A 21,585-nucleotide genomic window follows, 5' to 3' on the forward strand; every position below is an offset into this window, starting at 1 on the left:
TAGCATTGGTGTTTCCTGCAAATGCAACATCTCCGCTGTTACCTCCATCACAAGTCTTTCGCTGCTGCGTCTTCTCCTCTAGTAACATGGTACTAAGTTCCTCAAAAGTGAGAGCATGAGTTTTAACATGTGTATGGAATGCTACAGCTGGATCATCATTATCCAGGGAAGAACTTCTTCAATGTATCTACCAGCTAGTTCCTCACATGTCTTTGCTATGCGAACCAATGTCGTTTGATCATGTAGATTCTCGATCCGTGCAACAAAGATTTCACATGATTCTTGATTGAAGAATGCTTTCTATTGCAATTTGACTTTGTGAATTTTTTGAAATCCTCATTTTTGGTATCCCATATTGATTGACATCACAATAAATCCCAGGCTTAGCTAGCTTTGGATGTGCCTTGAATGAGAGTAATAATAGAAGGAGATGAAAATGTAGCAATGGCATTAACCATGCTTACATTTTTAGCTAGGAAGAGTTGGATCACGTGGGTTGGTTGCTAGAATTTCTTGAATGTGGTGCTGCGATCGGTTGAGCATCAATCTCCAAAATCGTACTTAGGAGCTCATATGAGCCTTCAATCATTCATGTGATATTAGAGAAAATATATGGATTAACATGTTTGTATATCGATGCCACTAGATTGTTGCTTCCTCCTCCACTTCAATTGCCACTACTACTAGTTAATACAATTTCGAGCTACGTTTTCTCGAGAACTTGATTTTTCAAATCCTAGGTTTTGGATGTGCCTTGAATGAGAGTAATAATAGAACGAGATGAAAATGTAGCAATGGCATTAACCATGCTTACATCTTTAGCTGAGAAGAGTTGGATCAAGTGGGTTCGTTGCTAGGATTTCTTGAAGGTGGTGTTGCGATCGGTTGAGTATCATTCTCCGAAAATGTATTTAGGAGCTCATATGAGTCTTAAATCATTCATGTGATATTAGAGAAAATATATGGATTAACATGTTTTTATATCAATGCAACTAGATTGTTGCTTCCTCCACTCTAATTGCCACTGCTACTAGCTAATATGATTCCGAGCTATGTTTTCTCCAAAACTTGATTTTTCTTGTGTTAATGTGCTGCATAAAGTGTCTACATAGCACATGAGAAAACACAACACAACAAAGGATGGTAACGAACACAAGCATAACATGCTTCTTGATTCTAAGAAAAATATTTTCTACCGCAATTTGATCTACAAATCTCCTAAAATCCTTGTCTTGGTGTCCCACACTGACATCACAATAAATCCTAGGCTTAACTAGCTTTGGATGTTCCTGGAATGAGAGCAATAATAGAATGAGATGAAAATGTAGCAATGGCATTAACCATGCTTACATTTTTAGCTTTTCAAGCACAAAGAAGAGTTGGATCGTGGGTTAGCTGCCAGAATTTCTTGGATGTGATGCTGTGACTGGTTTAGTATCAATCTCCAAAAATATATCTAGGAGCTCCAATGAGACTTAAATCATCTATGTAATATTATAGGGGGTATATGGATTAACGAACATGGTTTTACATCAATGCAGCTAGATTGTTGCTTCCTTCGCTTCTATTGCCACTGCTACTAGTTAATCTAATTTCAAGCTATGTTTTCTCCAAAACTTGATTTTTGTTATACTAATGTGCCGTGTAGAGTGTCTACATAGCATGTGGGAAAACACAACACAACAAAAGATGGCAACAAACGCACGTGTAAGAGACCCCTTCCTTCTCCGTTGGTATTTCCTGCAAATGCAACACCTCCGCTTTAGCGTTGGTATTTTCTGCAAATGCAACATCTCCACTCTTGCTTCCATCACAAGTCTTTCGCTGCATCTTCTCCTCTAGTAGCATGGTACTAAGTTCCTCAAAAGTGAGAGAGAGCATGAGTTCTAACATGTGTATGAAATGCTCCAGCTGGATCATCATTATCCAGGGAAGAACTTCTTCAATGTATCTACCAGCTAGTTCCTCACATGTCTTCGCTACGCCAACCAATGTTGTTTGGCATAGCAAAAATATATCTGGGAGCTCAAACGAGACTTAAATCATCTATGTAATATTATGGGAAATATATGGATTAACTAACATGGTCTTACATCAACGCAGCTAGATTGTTGCTTCCTTCTCTTCTATTGCCACTACTACTAGTTAATCTAATTTCGGGCTATGTTTTCTCCAAAACTTGATTCTTGTGACACTAATGTGCTATGTAGAGTGCCGACATAGCATGTGAGAAAACACAACACAACAAAAGATGGCAACAAACACACGTGTAAGGGACCCCTTCTGCATCGGTATTTTGTGCAGATGCAACATCTCCACTTTAGCATTGGTGTTTCCTGCAAATGCAACATCTCCGCTGTTACCTCCATCACAAGTCTTTTGCTGCTGCGTCTTCTCCTCTAGTAACATGGTACTAAGTTCCTCAAAAGTGAGAGCATGAGTTCTAACATGTGTATGGAATGCTACAGCTGGATCATCATTATCCAGGGAAGAACTTCTTCAATGTATCTACCAGCTAGTTCCTCACATGTCTTTGCTATGCGAACCAATGTCGTTTGATCATGTAGATTCTCGATCCGTGCAACAAAGATTTCACATGATTCTTGATTGAAGAATGCTTTCTATTGCAATTTGACTTTGTGAATTTTTTGAAATCCTCATTTTTGGTATCCCATATTGATTGACATCACAATAAATCCCAGGCTTAGCTAGCTTTGGATGTGCCTTGAATGAGAGTAATAATAGAAGGAGATGAAAATGTAGCAATGGCATTAACCATGCTTACATTTTTAGCTAGGAAGAGTTGGATCACGTGGGTTGGTTGCTAGAATTTCTTGAATGTGGTGCTGCGATCGGTTGAGCATCAATCTCCAAAATCGTACTTAGGAGCTCATATGAGCCTTCAATCATTCATGTGATATTAGAGAAAATATATGGATTAACATGTTTGTATATCGATGCCACTAGATTGTTGCTTCCTCCTCCACTTCAATTGCCACTACTACTAGTTAATACAATTTCGAGCTACGTTTTCTCGAGAACTTGATTTTTCAAATCCTAGGTTTTGGATGTGCCTTGAATGAGAGTAATAATAGAACGAGATGAAAATGTAGCAATGGCATTAACCATGCTTACATCTTTAGCTGAGAAGAGTTGGATCAAGTGGGTTCGTTGCTAGGATTTCTTGAACGTGGTGTTGCGATCGGTTGAGTATCATTCTCCGAAAATGTATTTAGGAGCTCATATGAGTCTTAAATCATTCATGTGATATTAGAGAAAATATATGGATTAACATGTTTTTATATCAATGCAACTAGATTGTTGCTTCCTCCACTCTAGTTGCCACTGCTACTAGCTAATATGATTCCGAGCTATGTTTTCTCCAAAACTTGATTTTTCTTGTGTTAATGTGCTGCATAAAGTGTCTACATAGCACATGAGAAAACACAACACAACAAAGGATGGTAACGAACACAAGCATAACATGCTTCTTGATTCTAAGGAAAATATTTTCTACCGCAATTTGATCTACAAATCTCCTAAAATCCTTGTCTTGGTGTCCCACACTGACATCACAATAAATCCTAGGCTTAACTAGCTTTGGATGTTCCTGGAATGAGAGCAATAATAGAATGAGATGAAAATGTAGCAATGGCATTAACCATGCTTACATTTTTAGCTTTTCAAGCACAAAGAAGAGTTGGATCGTGGGTTAGCTGCCAGAATTTCTTGGATGTGATGCTGTGACTGGTTTAGTATCAATCTCCAAAAATATATCTAGGAGCTCGAATGAGACTTAAATCATCTATGTAATATTATAGGGGGTATATGGATTAACGAACATGGTTTTACATCAATGCAGCTAGATTGTTGCTTCCTTCGCTTCTATTGCCACTGCTACTAGTTAATCTAATTTCAAGCTATGTTTTCTCCAAAACTTGATTTTTGTTATACTAATGTGACGTGTAGAGTGTCTACATAGCATGTGGGAAAACACAACACAACAAAAGATGGCAACAAACGCACGTGTAAGAGACCCCTTCCTTCTCCGTTGGTATTTCCTGCAAATGCAACACCTCCGCTTTAGCGTTGGTATTTTCTGCAAATGCAACATCTCCACTCTTGCTTCCATCACAAGTCTTTCGCTGCATCTTCTCCTCTAGTAGCATGGTACTAAGTTCCTCAAAAGTGAGAGAGAGCATGAGTTCTAACATGTGTATGAAATGCTCCAGCTGGATCATCATTATCCAGGGAAGAACTTCTTCAATGTATCTACCAGCTAGTTCCTCACATGTCTTCGCTACGCCAACCAATGTTGTTTGGCATAGCAAAAATATATCTGGGAGCTCAAACGAGACTTAAATCATCTATGTAATATTATGGGAAATATATGGATTAACTAACATGGTCTTACATCAACGCAGCTAGATTGTTGCTTCCTTCGCTTCTATTGCCACTACTACTAGTTAATCTAATTTCGGGCTATGTTTTCTCCAAAACTTGATTCTTGTGACACTAATGTGCTATGTAGAGTGCCGACATAGCATGTGAGAAAACACAACACAACAAAAGATGGCAACAAACACACGTGTAAGGGACCCCTTCTGCATCGGTATTTTCTGCAGATGCAACATCTCCACTTTAGCATTGGTGTTTCCTGCAAATGCAACATCTCCGCTGTTACCTCCATCACAAGTCTTTCGCTGCGTCTTCTCCTCTAGTAACATGGTACTAAGTTCCTCAAAAGTGAGAGCATGAGTTCTAGCATGTGTATGGAATGCTACAGCTGGATCATCATTATCCAGGGAAGAACTTCTTCAATGTATCTACCAGCTAGTTCCTCACATGTCTTTGCTATGCGAACCAATGTCGTTTGATCATGTAGATTCTCGATCCGTGCAACAAAGATTTCACATGATTCTTGATTGAAGAATGCTTTCTATTGCAATTTGACTTTGTGACTTTTTTGAAATCCTCATTTTTGGTATCCCATATTGATTGACATCACAATAAATCCCAGGCTTAGCTAGCTTTGGATGTGCCTTGAATGAGAGTAATAATAGAAGGAGATGAAAATGTAGCAATGGCATTAACCATGCTTACATTTTTAGCTAGGAAGAGTTGGATCACGTGGGTTGGTTGCTAGAATTTCTTGAATGTGGTGCTGCGATCGGTTGAGCATCAATCTCCAAAATCGTACTTAGGAGCTCATATGAGCCTTCAATCATTCATGTGATATTAGAGAAAATATATGGATTAACATGTTTGTATATCGATGCCACTAGATTGTTGCTTCCTCCTCCACTTCAATTGCCACTACTACTAGTTAATACAATTTCGAGCTACGTTTTCTCGAGAACTTGATTTTTCAAATCCTAGGTTTTGGATGTGCCTTGAATGAGAGTAATAATAGAACGAGATGAAAATGTAGCAATGGCATTAACCATGCTTACATCTTTAGCTGAGAAGAGTTGGATCAAGTGGGTTCGTTGCTAGGATTTCTTGAACGTGGTGTTGGGATCGGTTGAGTATCATTCTCCGAAAATGTATTTAGGAGCTCATATGAGTCTTAAATCATTCATGTGATATTAGAGAAAATATATGGATTAACATGTTTTTATATCAATGCAACTAGATTGTTGCTTCCTCCACTCTAATTGCCACTGCTACTAGCTAATATGATTCCGAGCTATGTTTTCTCCAAAACTTGATTTTTCTTGTGTTAATGTGCTGCATAAAGTGTCTACATAGCACGTGAGAAAACACAACACAACAAAGGATGGTAACGAACACAAGCATAACATGCTTCTTGATTCTAAGAAAAATATTTTCTACCGCAATTTGATCTACAAATCTCCTAAAATCCTTGTCTTGGTGTCCCACACTGACATCACAATAAATCCTAGGCTTAACTAGCTTTGGATGTTCCTGGAATGAGAGCAATAATAGAATGAGATGAAAATGTAGCAATGGCATTAACCATGCTTACATTTTTAGCTTTTCAAGCACAAAGAAGAGTTGGATCGTGGGTTAGCTGCCAGAATTTCTTGGATGTGATGCTGTGACTGGTTTAGTATCAATCTCCAAAAATATATCTAGGAGCTCGAATGAGACTTAAATCATCTATGTAATATTATAGGGGGTATATGGATTAACGAACATGGTTTTACATCAATGCAGCTAGATTGTTGCTTCCTTCGCTTCTATTGCCACTGCTACTAGTTAATCTAATTTCAAGCTATGTTTTCTCCAAAACTTGATTTTTGTTATACTAATGTGCCGTGTAGAGTGTCTACATAGCATGTGGGAAAACACAACACAACAAAAGATGGCAACAAACGCACGTGTAAGAGACCCCTTCCTTCTCCGTTGGTATTTCCTGCAAATGCAACACCTCCGCTTTAGCGTTGGTATTTTCTGCAAATGCAACATCTCCACTCTTGCTTCCATCACAAGTCTTTCGCTGCATCTTCTCCTCTAGTAGCATGGTACTAAGTTCCTCAAAAGTGAGAGAGAGCATGAGTTCTAACATGTGTATGAAATGCTCCAGCTGGATCATCGTTATCCAGGGAAGAACTTCTTCAATGTATCTACCAGCTAGTTCCTCACATGTCTTCGCTACGCCAACCAATGTTGTTTGGCATAGCAAAAATATATCTGGGAGCTCAAACGAGACTTAAATCATCTATGTAGTATTATGGGAAATATATGGATTAACTAACATGGTCTTACATCAACGGAGCTAGATTGTTGCTTCCTTCGCTTCTATTGCCACTACTACTAGTTAATCTAATTTCGGGCTATGTTTTCTCCAAAACTTGATTCTTGTGACACTAATGTGCTATGTAGAGTGCCGACATAGCATGTGAGAAAACACAACACAACAAAAGATGGCAACAAACACACGTGTAAGGGACCCCTTCTGCATCGGTATTTTCTGCAGATGCAACATCTCCACTTTAGCATTGGTGTTTCCTGCAAATGCAACATCTCCGCTGTTACCTCCATCACAAGTCTTTCGCTGCGTCTTCTCCTCTAGTAACATGGTACTAAGTTCCTCAAAAGTGAGAGCATGAGTTCTAGCATGTGTATGGAATGCTACAGCTGGATCATCATTATCCAGGGAAGAACTTCTTCAATGTATCTACCAGCTAGTTCCTCACATGTCTTTGCTATGCGAACCAATGTCGTTTGATCATGTAGATTCTCGATCCGTGCAACAAAGATTTCACATGATTCTTGATTGAAGAATGCTTTCTATTGCAATTTGACTTTGTGAATTTTTTGAAATCCTCATTTTTGGTATCCCATATTGATTGACATCACAATAAATCCCAGGCTTAGCTAGCTTTGGATGTGCCTTGAATGAGAGTAATAATAGAAGGAGATGAAAATGTAGCAATGGCATTAACCATGCTTACATTTTTAGCTAGGAAGAGTTGGATCACGTGGGTTGGTTGCTAGAATTTCTTGAATGTGGTGCTGCGATCGGTTGAGCATCAATCTCCAAAATCGTACTTAGGAGCTCATATGAGCCTTCAATCATTCATGTGATATTAGAGAAAATATATGGATTAACATGTTTGTATATCGATGCCACTAGATTGTTGCTTCCTCCTCCACTTCAATTGCCACTACTACTAGTTAATACAATTTCGAGCTACGTTTTCTCGAGAACTTGATTTTTCAAATCCTAGGTTTTGGATGTGCCTTGAATGAGAGTAATAATAGAACGAGATGAAAATGTAGCAATGGCATTAACCATGCTTACATCTTTAGCTGAGAAGAGTTGGATCAAGTGGGTTCGTTGCTAGGATTTCTTGAACGTGGTGTTGCGATCGGTTGAGTATCATTCTCCGAAAATGTATTTAGGAGCTCATATGAGTCTTAAATCATTCATGTGATATTAGAGAAAATATATGGATTAACATGTTTTTATATCAATGCAACTAGATTGTTGCTTCCTCCACTCTAATTGCCACTGCTACTAGCTAATATGATTCCGAGCTATGTTTTCTCCAAAACTTGATTTTTCTTGTGTTAATGTGCTGCATAAAGTGTCTACATAGCACGTGAGAAAACACAACACAACAAAGGATGGTAACGAACACAAGCATAACATGCTTCTTGATTCTAAGAAAAATATTTTCTACCGCAATTTGATCTACAAATCTCCTAAAATCCTTGTCTTGGTGTCCCACACTGACATCACAATAAATCCTAGGCTTAACTAGCTTTGGATGTTCCTGGAATGAGAGCAATAATAGAATGAGATGAAAATGTAGCAATGGCATTAACCATGCTTACATTTTTAGCTTTTCAAGCACAGAGAAGAGTTGGATCGTGGGTTAGCTGCCAGAATTTCTTGGATGTGATGCTGTGACTGGTTTAGTATCAATCTCCAAAAATATATCTAGGAGCTCGAATGAGACTTAAATCATCTATGTCATATTATAGGGGATATATGGATTAACGAACATGGTTTTGCATCAATGCAGCTAGATTGTTGCTTCCTTCGCTTCTATTGCCACTGCTACTAGTTAATCTAATTTCAAGCTATGTTTTCTCCAAAACTTGATTTTTGTTATACTAATGTGCCGTGTAGAGTGTCTACATAGCATGTGGGAAAACACAACACAACAAAAGATGGCAACAAACGCACGTGTAAGAGACCCCTTCCTTCTCCGTTGGTATTTCCTGCAAATGCAACACCTCCGCTTTAGCGTTGGTATTTTCTGCAAATGCAACATCTCCACTCTTGCTTCCATCACAAGTCTTTCGCTGCATCTTCTCCTCTAGTAGCATGGTACTAAGTTCCTCCAAAGTGAGAGAGAGCATGAGTTCTAACATGTGTATGAAATGCTCCAGCTGGATCATCATTATCCAGGGAAGAACTTCTTCAATGTATCTACCAGCTAGTTCCTCACATGTCTTCGCTACGCCAACCAATGTTGTTTGGCATAGCAAAAATATATCTGGGAGCTCAAACGAGACTTAAATCATCTATGTAATATTATGGGAAATATATGGATTAACTAACATGGTCTTACATCAACGCAGCTAGATTGTTGCTTCCTTCGCTTCTATTGCCACTACTACTAGTTAATCTAATTTCGGGCTATGTTTTCTCCAAAACTTGATTCTTGTGACACTAATGTGCTATGTAGAGTGCCGACATAGCATGTGAGAAAACACAACACAACAAAAGATGGCAACAAACACACGTGTAAGGGACCCCTTCTGCATCGGTGTTTTCTGCAGATGCAACATCTCCACTTTAGCATTGGTGTTTCCTGCAAATGCAACATCTCCGCTGTTACCTCCATCACAAGTCTTTCGCTGCGTCTTCTCCTCTAGTAACATGGTACTAAGTTCCTCAAAAGTGAGAGCATGAGTTCTAGCATGTGTATGGAATGCTACAGCTGGATCATCATTATCCAGGGAAGAACTTCTTCAATGTATCTACCAGCTAGTTCCTCACATGTCTTTGCTATGCAAACCAATGTCGTTTGATCATGTAGATTCTCGATCCGTGCAACAAAGATTTCACATGATTCTTGATTGAAGAATGCTTTCTATTGCAATTTGACTTTGTGAATTTTTTGAAATCCTCATTTTTGGTATCCCATATTGATTGACATCACAATAAATCCCAGGCTTAGCTAGCTTTGGATGTGCCTTGAATGAGAGTAATAATAGAAGGAGATGAAAATGTAGCAATGGCATTAACCATGCTTACATTTTTAGCTAGGAAGAGTTGGATCACGTGGGTTGGTTGCTAGAATTTCTTGAATGTGGTGCTGCGATCGGTTGAGCATCAATCTCCAAAATCGTACTTAGGAGCTCATATGAGCCTTCAATCATTCATGTGATATTAGAGAAAATATATGGATTAACATGTTTGTATATCGATGCCACTAGATTGTTGCTTCCTCCTCCACTTCAATTGCCACTACTACTAGTTAATACAATTTCGAGCTACGTTTTCTCGAGAACTTGATTTTTCAAATCCTAGGTTTTGGATGTGCCTTGAATGAGAGTAATAATAGAACGAGATGAAAATGTAGCAATGGCATTAACCATGCTTACATCTTTAGCTGAGAAGAGTTGGATCAAGTGGGTTCGTTGCTAGGATTTCTTGAACGTGGTGTTGCGATCGGTTGAGTATCATTCTCCGAAAATGTATTTAGGAGCTCATATGAGTCTTATATCATTCATGTGATATTAGAGAAAATATATGGATTAACATGTTTTTATATCAATGCAACTAGATTGTTGCTTCCTCCACTCTAATTGCCACTGCTACTAGCTAATATGATTCCGAGCTATGTTTTCTCCAAAACTTGATTTTTCTTGTGTTAATGTGCTGCATAAAGTGTCTACATAGCACGTGAGAAAACACAACACAACAAAGGATGGTAACGAACACAAGCATAACATGCTTCTTGATTCTAAGAAAAATATTTTCTACCGCAATTTGATCTACAAATCTCCTAAAATCCTTGTCTTGGTGTCCCACACTGACATCACAATAAATCCTAGGCTTAACTAGCTTTGGATGTTCCTGGAATGAGAGCAATAATAGAATGAGATGAAAATGTAGCAATGGCATTAACCATGCTTACATTTTTAGCTTTTCAAGCACAGAGAAGAGTTGGATGGTGGGTTAGCTGCCAGAATTTCTTGGATGTGATGCTGTGACTGGTTTAGTATCAATCTCCAAAAATATATCTAGGAGCTCGAATGAGACTTAAATCATCTATGTAATATTATAGGGGATATATGGATTAACGAACATGGTTTTGCATCAATGCAGCTAGATTGTTGCTTCCTTCGCTTCTATTGCCACTGCTACTAGTTAATCTAATTACAAGCTATGTTTTCTCCAAAACCTGATTTTTGTTATACTAATGTGCCGTGTAGAGTGTCTACATAGCATGTGGGAAAACACAACACAACAAAAGATGGCAACAAACGCACGTGTAAGAGACCCCTTCCTTCTCCGTTGGTATTTCCTGCCAATGCAACACCTCCGCTTTAGCGTTGGTATTTTCTGCAAATGCAACATCTCCACTCTTGCTTCCATCACAAGTCTTTCGCTGCATCTTCTCCTCTAGTAGCATGGTACTAAGTTCCTCAAAAGTGAGAGAGAGCATGAGTTCTAACATGTGTATGAAATGCTCCAGCTGGATCATCATTATCCAGGGAAGAACTTCTTCAATGTATCTACCAGCTAGTTCCTCACATGTCTTCGCTACGCCAACCAATGTTGTTTGGCATAGCAAAAATATATCTGGGAGCTCAAACGAGACTTAAATCATCTATGTAATATTATGGGAAATATATGGATTAACTAACACGGTCTTACATCAACGCAGCTAGATTGTTGCTTCCTTCGCTTCTATTGCCACTACTACTAGTTAATCTAATTTCGGGCTATGTTTTCTCCAAAACTTGATTCTTGTGACACTAATGTGCTATGTAGAGTGCCGACATAGCATGTGAGAAAACACAACACAACAAAAGATGGCAACAAACACACGTGTAAGGGACCCCTTCTGCATCGGTATTTTCTGCAGATGCAACATCTCCACTTTAGCATTGGTGTTTCCTGCAAATGCAACATCTCCGCTGTTACCTCCATCACAAGTCTTTCGCTGCGTCTTCTCCTCTAGTAACATGGTACTAAGTTCCTCAAAAGTGAGAGCATGAGTTCTAGCATGTGTATGGAATGCTACAGCTGGATCATCATTATCCAGGGAAGAACTTCTTCAATGTATCTACCAGCTAGTTCCTCACATGTCTTTGCTATGCGAACCAATGTCGTTTGATCATGTAGATTCTCGATCCGTGCAACAAAGATTTCACATGATTCTTGATTGAAGAATGCTTTCTATTGCAATTTGACTTTGTGAATTTTTTGAAATCCTCATTTTTGGTATCCCATATTGATTGACATCACAATAAATCCCAGGCTTAGCTAGCTTTGGATGTGCCTTGAATGAGAGTAATAATAGAAGGAGATGAAAATGTAGCAATGGCATTAACCATGCTTACATTTTTAGCTAGGAAGAGTTGGATCACGTGGGTTGGTTGCTAGAATTTCTTGAATGTGGTGCTGCGATCGGTTGAGCATCAATCTCCAAAATCGTACTTAGGAGCTCATATGAGCCTTCAATCATTCATGTGATATTAGAGAAAATATATGGATTAACATGTTTGTATATCGATGCCACTAGATTGTTGCTTCCTCCTCCACTTCAATTGCCACTACTACTAGTTAATACAATTTCGAGCTACGTTTTCTCGAGAACTTGATTTTTCAAATTCTAGGTTTTGGATGTGCCTTGAATGAGAGTAATAATAGAACGAGATGAAAATGTAGCAATGGCATTAACCATGCTTACATCTTTAGCTGAGAAGAGTTGGATCAAGTGGGTTCGTTGCTAGGATTTCTTGAACGTGGTGTTGCGATCGGTTGAGTATCATTCTCCGAAAATGTAATTAGGAGCTCATATGAGTCTTAAATCATTCGTGTGATATTAGAGAAAATATATGGATTAACATGTTTTTATATCAATGCAACTAGATTGTTGCTTCCTCCACTCTAATTGCCACTGCTACTAGCTAATATGATTCCGAGCTATGTTTTCTCCAAAACTTGATTTTTCTTGTGTTAATGTGCTGCATAAAGTGTCTACATAGCACGTGAGAAAACACAACACAACAAAGGATGGTAACGAACACAAGCATAACATGCTTCTTGATTCTAAGAAAAATATTTTCTACCGCAATTTGATCTACAAATCTCCTAAAATCCTTGTCTTGGTGTCCCACACTGACATCACAATAAATCCTAGGCTTAACTAGCTTTGGATGTTCCTGGAATGAGAGCAATAATAGAATGAGATGAAAATGTAGCAATGGCATTAACCATGCTTACATTTTTAGCTTTTCAAGCACAGAGAAGAGTTGGATGGTGGGTTAGCTGCCAGAATTTCTTGGATGTGATGCTGTGACTGGTTTAGTATCAATCTCCAAAAATATATCTAGGAGCTCGAATGAGACTTAAATCATCTATGTAATATTATAGGGGATATATGGATTAACGAACATGGTTTTGCATCAATGCAGCTAGATTGTTGCTTCCTTCGCTTCTATTGCCACTGCTACTAGTTAATCTAATTACAAGCTATGTTTTCTCCAAAACCTGATTTTTGTTATACTAATGTGCCGTGTAGAGTGTCTACATAGCATGTGGGAAAACACAACACAACAAAAGATGGCAACAAACGCACGTGTAAGAGACCCCTTCCTTCTCCGTTGGTATTTCCTGCCAATGCAACACCTCCGCTTTAGCGTTGGTATTTTCTGCAAATGCAACATCTCCACTCTTGCTTCCATCACAAGTCTTTCGCTGCATCTTCTCCTCTAGTAGCATGGTACTAAGTTCCTCAAAAGTGAGAGAGAGCATGAGTTCTAACATGTGTATGAAATGCTCCAGCTGGATCATCATTATCCAGGGAAGAACTTCTTCAATGTATCTACCAGCTAGTTCCTCACATGTCTTCGCTACGCCAACCAATGTTGTTTGGCATAGCAAAAATATATCTGGGAGCTCAAACGAGACTTAAATCATCTATGTAATATTATGGGAAATATATGGATTAACTAACATGGTCTTACATCAACGCAGCTAGATTGTTGCTTCCTTCGCTTCTATTGCCACTACTACTAGTTAATCTAATTTCGGGCTATGTTTTCTCCAAAACTTGATTCTTGTGACACTAATGTGCTATGTAGAGTGCCGACATAGCATGTGAGAAAACACAACACAACAAAAGATGGCAACAAACACACGTGTAAGGGACCCCTTCTGCATCGGTATTTTCTGCAGATGCAACATCTCCACTTTAGCATTGGTGTTTCCTGCAAATGCAACATCTCCGCTGTTACCTCCATCACAAGTCTTTCGCTGCGTCTTCTCCTCTAGTAACATGGTACTAAGTTCCTCAAAAGTGAGAGCATGAGTTCTAGCATGTGTATGGAATGCTACAGCTGGATCATCATTATCCAGGGAAGAACTTCTTCAATGTATCTACCAGCTAGTTCCTCACATGTCTTTGCTATGCGAACCAATGTCGTTTGATCATGTAGATTCTCGATCCGTGCAACAAAGATTTCACATGATTCTTGATTGAAGAATGCTTTCTATTGCAATTTGACTTTGTGAATTTTTTGAAATCCTCATTTTTGGTATCCCATATTGATTGACATCACAATAAATCCCAGGCTTAGCTAGCTTTGGATGTGCCTTGAATGAGAGTAATAATAGAAGGAGATGAAAATGTAGCAATGGCATTAACCATGCTTACATTTTTAGCTAGGAAGAGTTGGATCACGTGGGTTGGTTGCTAGAATTTCTTGAATGTGGTGCTGCGATCGGTTGAGCATCAATCTCCAAAATCGTACTTAGGAGCTCATATGAGCCTTCAATCATTCATGTGATATTAGAGAAAATATATGGATTAACATGTTTGTATATCGATGCCACTAGATTGTTGCTTCCTCCTCCACTTCAATTGCCACTACTACTAGTTAATACAATTTCGAGCTACGTTTTCTCGAGAACTTGATTTTTCAAATCCTAGGTTTTGGATGTGCCTTGAATGAGAGTAATAATAGAACGAGATGAAAATGTAGCAATGGCATTAACCATGCTTACATCTTTAGCTGAGAAGAGTTGGATCAAGTGGGTTCGTTGCTAGGATTTCTTGAACGTGGTGTTGCGATCGGTTGAGTATCATTCTCCGAAAATGTATTTAGGAGCTCATATGAGTCTTAAATCATTCGTGTGATATTAGAGAAAATATATGGATTAACATGTTTTTATATCAATGCAACTAGATTGTTGCTTCCTCCACTCTAATTGCCACTGCTACTAGCTAATATGATTCCGAGCTATGTTTTCTCCAAAACTTGATTTTTCTTGTGTTAATGTGCTGCATAAAGTGTCTACATAGCACGTGAGAAAACACAACACAACAAAGGATGGTAACGAACACAAGCATAACATGCTTCTTGATTCTAAGAAAAATATTTTCTACCGCAATTTGATCTACAAATCTCCTAAAATCCTTGTCTTGGTGTCCCACACTGACATCACAATAAATCCTAGGCTTAACTAGCTTTGGATGTTCCTGGAATGAGAGCAATAATAGAATGAGATGAAAATGTAGCAATGGCATTAACCATGCTTACATTTTTAGCTTTTCAAGCACAGAGAAGAGTTGGATGGTGGGTTAGCTGCCAGAATTTCTTGGATGTGATGCTGTGACTGGTTTAGTATCAATCTCCAAAAATATATCTAGGAGCTCGAATGAGACTTAAATCATCTATGTAATATTATAGGGGATATATGGATTAACGAACATGGTTTTGCATCAATGCAGCTAGATTGTTGCTTCCTTCGCTTCTATTGCCACTGCTACTAGTTAATCTAATTACAAGCTATGTTTTCTCCAAAACCTGATTTTTGTTATACTAATGTGCCGTGTAGAGTGTCTACATAGCATGTGGGAAAACACAACACAACAAAAGATGGCAACAAACGCACGTGTAAGAGACCCCTTCCTTCTCCGTTGGTATTTCCTGCCAATGCAACACCTCCGCTTTAGCGTTGGTATTTTCTGCAAATGCAACATCTCCACTCTTGCTTCCATCACAAGTCTTTCGCTGCATCTTCTCCTCTAGTAGCATGGTACTAAGTTCCTCAAAAGTGAGAGAGAGCATGAGTTCTAACATGTGTATGAAATGCTCCAGCTGGATCATCATTATCCAGGGAAGAACTTCTTCAATGTATCTACCAGCTAGTTCCTCACATGTCTTCGCTACGCCAACCAATGTTGTTTGGCATAGCAAAAATATATCTGGGAGCTCAAACGAGACTTAAATCATCTATGTAATATTATGGGAAATATATGGATTAACTAACACGGTCTTACATCAACGCAGCTAGATTGTTGCTTCCTTCGCTTCTATTGCCACTACTACTAGTTAATCTAATTTCGGGCTATGTTTTCTCCAAAACTTGATTCTTGTGACACTAATGTGCTATGTAGAGTGCCGACATAGCATGTGAGAAAACACAACACAACAAAAGATGGCAACAAACACACGTGTAAGGGACCCCTTCTGCATCGGTATTTTCTGCAGATGCAACATCTCCACTTTAGCATTGGTGTTTCCTGCAAATGCAACATCTCCGCTGTTACCTCCATCACAAGTCTTTCGCTGCGTCTTCTCCTCTAGTAACATGGTACTAAGTTCCTCAAAAGTGAGAGCATGAGTTCTAGCATGTGTATGGAATGCTACAGCTGGATCATCATTATCCAGGGAAGAACTTCTTCAATGTATCTACCAGCTAGTTCCTCACATGTCTTTGCTATGCGAACCAATGTCGTTTGATCATGTAGATTCTCGATCCGTGCAACAAAGATTTCACATGATTCTTGATTGAAGAATGCTTTCTATTGCAATTTGACTTTGTGAATTTTTTGAAATCCTCATTTTTGGTATCCCATATTGATTGACATCACAATAAATCCCAGGCTTAGCTAGCTTTGGATGTGCCTTGAATGAGAGTAATAATAGAAGGAGATGAAAATGTAGCAATGGCATTAACCATGCTTACATTTTTAGCTAGGAAGAGTTGGATCACGTGGGTTGGTTGCTAGAATTTCTTGAATGTGGTGCTGCGATCGGTTGAGCATCAATCTCCAAAATCGTACTTAGGAGCTCATATGAGCCTTCAATCATTCATGTGATATTAGAGAAAATATATGGATTAACATGTTTGTATATCGATGCCACTAGATTGTTGCTTCCTCCTCCACTTCAATTGCCACTACTACTAGTTAATACAATTTCGAGCTACGTTTTCTCGAGAACTTGATTTTTCAAATCCTAGGTTTTGGATGTGCCTTGAATGAGAGTAATAATAGAACGAGATGAAAATGTAGCAATGGCATTAACCATGCTTACATCTTTAGCTGAGAAGAGTTGGATCAAGTGGGTTCGTTGCTAGGATTTCTTGAACGTGGTGTTGCGATCGGTTGAGTATCATTCTCCGAAAATGTAATTAGGAGCTCATATGAGTCTTAAATCATTCGTGTGATATTAGAGAAAATATATGGATTAACATGTTTTTATATCAATGCAACTAGATTGTTGCTTCCTCCACTCTAATTGCCACTGCTACTAGCTAATATGATTCCGAGCTATGTTTTCTCCAAAACTTGATTTTTCTTGTGTTAATGTGCTGCATAAAGTGTCTACATAGCACGTGAGAAAACACAACACAACAAAGGATGGTAACGAACACAAGCATAACATGCTTCTTGATTCTAAGAAAAATATTTTCTACCGCAATTTGATCTACAAATCTCCTAAAATCCTTGTCTTGGTGTCCCACACTGACATCACAATAAATCCTAGGCTTAACTAGCTTTGGATGTTCCTGGAATGAGAGCAATAATAGAATGAGATGAAAATGTAGCAATGGCATTAACCATGCTTACATTTTTAGCTTTTCAAGCACAGAGAAGAGTTGGATGGTGGGTTAGCTGCCAGAATTTCTTGGATGTGATGCTGTGACTGGTTTAGTATCAATCTCCAAAAATATATCTAGGAGCTCGAATGAGACTTAAATCATCTATGTAATATTATAGGGGATATATGGATTAACGAACATGGTTTTGCATCAATGCAGCTAGATTGTTGCTTCCTTCGCTTCTATTGCCACTGCTACTAGTTAATCTAATTACAAGCTATGTTTTCTCCAAAACCTGATTTTTGTTATACTAATGTGCCGTGTAGAGTGTCTACATAGCATGTGGGAAAACACAACACAACAAAAGATGGCAACAAACGCACGTGTAAGAGACCCCTTCCTTCTCCGTTGGTATTTCCTGCCAATGCAACACCTCCGCTTTAGCGTTGGTATTTTCTGCAAATGCAACATCTCCACTCTTGCTTCCATCACAAGTCTTTCGCTGCATCTTCTCCTCTAGTAGCATGGTACTAAGTTCCTCAAAAGTGAGAGAGAGCATGAGTTCTAACATGTGTATGAAATGCTCCAGCTGGATCATCATTATCCAGGGAAGAACTTCTTCAATGTATCTACCAGCTAGTTTCTCACATGTCTTCGCTACGCCAACCAATGTTGTTTGGCATAGCAAAAATATATCTGGGAGCTCAAACGAGACTTAAATCATCTATGTAATATTATGGGAAATATATGGATTAACTAACACGGTCTTACATCAACGCAGCTAGATTGTTGCTTCCTTCGCTTCTATTGCCACTACTACTAGTTAATCTAATTTCGGGCTATGTTTTCTCCAAAACTTGATTCTTGTGACACTAATGTGCTATGTAGAGTGCCGACATAGCATGTGAGAAAACACAACACAACAAAAGATGGCAACAAACACACGTGTAAGGGACCCCTTCTGCATCGGTATTTTCTGCAGATGCAACATCTCCACTTTAGCATTGGTGTTTCCTGCAAATGCAACATCTCCGCTGTTACCTCCATCACAAGTCTTTCGCTGCGTCTTCTCCTCTAGTAACATGGTACTAAGTTCCTCAAAAGTGAGAGCATGAGTTCTAGCATGTGTATGGAATGCTACAGCTGGATCATCATTATCCAGGGAAGAACTTCTTCAATGTATCTACCAGCTAGTTCCTCACATGTCTTTGCTATGCGAACCAATGTCGTTTGATCGTGTAGATTCTCGATCCGTGCAACAAAGATTTCACATGATTATTGATTGAAGAATGCTTTCTATTGCAATACATTTTTAGCTTTTCAAGCACAGAGAAGAGTTGGATCGTGGGTTAGCTGCCAGAATTTCTTGGATGTGATGCTGTGACTGGTTTAGTATCAATCTCCAAAAATATATCTAGGAGCTCGAATGAGACTTAAATCATCTATGTAATATTATAGGGGATATATGGATTAACGAACATGGTTTTGCATCAATGCAGCTAGATTGTTGCTTCCTTCGCTTCTATTGCCACTGCTACTAGTTAATCTAATTTCAACCTATGTTTTCTCCAAAACTTGATTTTTGTTATACTAATGTGCCGTGTAGAGTGTCTACATAGCATGTGGGAAAACACAACACAACAAAAGATGGCAACAAACGCACGTGTTAGAGACCCCTTCCTTCTCCGTTGGTATTTCCTGCAAATGCAACACCTCCGCTTTAGCGTTGGTATTTTCTGCAAATGCAACATCTCCACTCTTGCTTCCATCACAAGTCTTTCGCTGCATCTTCTCCTCTAGTAGCATGGTACTAAGTTCCTCCAAAGTGAGAGAGAGCATGAGTTCTAACATGTGTATGAAATGCTCCAGCTGGATCATCATTATCCAGGGAAGAACTTCTTCAATGTATCTACCAGCTAGTTCCTCACATGTCTTCGCTACGCCAACCAATGTTGTTTGGCATAGCAAAAATATATCTGGGAGCTCAAACGAGACTTAAATCATCTATGTAATATTATGGGAAATATATGGATTAACTAACACGGTCTTACATCAACGTAGCTAGATTGTTGCTTCCTTCGCTTCTATTGCCACTACTACTAGTTAATCTAATTTCGGGCTATGTTTTCTCCAAAACTTGATTCTTGTGACACTAATGTGCTATGTAGAGTGCCGACATAGCATGTGAGAAAACACAACACAACAAAAGATGGCAACAAACACACGTGTAAGGGACCCCTTCTGCATCGGTATTTTCTGCAGATGCAACATCTCCACTTTAGCATTGGTGTTTCCTGCAAATGCAACATCTCCGCTGTTACCTCCATCACAAGTCTTTCGCTGCGTCTTCTCCTCTAGTAGCATGGTACTAAGTTCCTCAAAAGTGAGAGCATGAGTTCTAACATGTGTATGGAATGCTACAGCTGGATCATCATTATCCAGGGAAGAACTTCTTCAATGTATCTACCAGCTAGTTCCTCACATGTCTTTGCTATGCGAACCAATGTCGTTTGATCGTGTAGATTCTCGATCCGTGCAACAAAGATTTCACATGATTATTGATTGAAGAATGCTTTCTATTGCAATTTGACTTTGTGAATTTTTTGAAATCCTCATTTTTGGTATCCCATATTGATTGACATCACAATAAATCCCAGGCTTAGCTAGCTTTGGATGTGCCTTGAATGAGAGTAATAATAGAAGGAGATGAAAATGTAGCAATGGCATTAACCATGCTTACATTTTTAGCTAGGAAGAGTTGGATCACGTGGGTTGGTTGCTAGAATTTCTTGAATGTGGTGCTGCGATCGGTTGAGCATCAATCTCCAAAATCGTACTTAGGAGCTCATATGAGCCTTCAATCATTCATGTGATATTAGAGAAAATATATGGATTAACATGTTTGTATATCGATGCCACTAGATTGTTGCTTCCTCCTCCACTTCAATTGCCACTACTACTAGTTAATACAATTTCGAGCTACGTTTTCTCGAGAACTTGATTTTTCAAATCCTAGGTTTTGGATGTGCCTTGAATGGGAGTAATAATAGAACGAGATGAAAATGTAGCAATGGCATTAACCATGCTTACATATTTAGCTGAGAAGAGTTGGATCAAGTGGGTTCGTTGCTAGGATTTCTTGAACGTGGTGTTGCGATCGGTTGAGTATCATTCTCCGAAAATGTATTTAGGAGCTCATATGAGTCTTAAATCATTCGTGTGATATTAGAGAAAATATATGGATTAACATGTTTTTATATCAATGCAACTAGATTGTTGCTTCCTCCACTCTAATTGCCACTGCTACTAGCTAATATGATTCCGAGCTATGTTTTCTCCAAAACTTGATTTTTCTTGTGTTAATGTGCTGCATAAAGTGTCTACATAGCACGTGAGAAAACACAACACAACAAAGGATGGTAACGAACACAAGCATAACATGCTTCTTGATTCTAAGAAAAATATTTTCTACCGCAATTTGATCTACAAATCTCCTAAAATCCTTGTCTTGGTGTCCCACACTGACATCACAATAAATCCTAGGCTTAACTAGCTTTGGATGTTCCTGGAATGAGAGCAATAATAGAATGAGATGAAAATGTAGCAATGGCATTAACCATGCTTACATTTTTAGCTTTTCAAGCACAAAGAAGAGTTGGATCGTGGGTTAGCTGCCAGAATTTCTTGGATGTGATGCTGTGACTGGTTTAGTATCTATCTCCAAAAATATATCTAGGAGCTCGAATGAGACTTAAATCATCTATGTAATATTATAGGGGATATATGGATTAACGAACATGGTTTTGCATCAATGCAGCTAGATTGTTGCTTCTTCCTTCGCTTCTATTGCCACTGCTACTACTTAATCTAATTTCAAGCTATGTTTTCTGCAAAACTTGATTTTTGTTATACTAATGTGCCGTGTAGAGTGTCTACATAGCATGTGGGAAAACACAACACAACAAAAGATGGCAACAAACGCACGTGTAAGAGACCCCTTCCTTCTCCGTTGGTATTTCCTGCAAATGCAACAC

Source organism: Lygodium microphyllum, chromosome 21 (assembly GCF_053477565.2).
Source record: "Lygodium microphyllum isolate KBCC chromosome 21, Lygodium_microphyllum_v1.1.10, whole genome shotgun sequence".
NCBI lineage: Eukaryota > Viridiplantae > Streptophyta > Polypodiopsida > Schizaeales > Lygodiaceae > Lygodium > Lygodium microphyllum.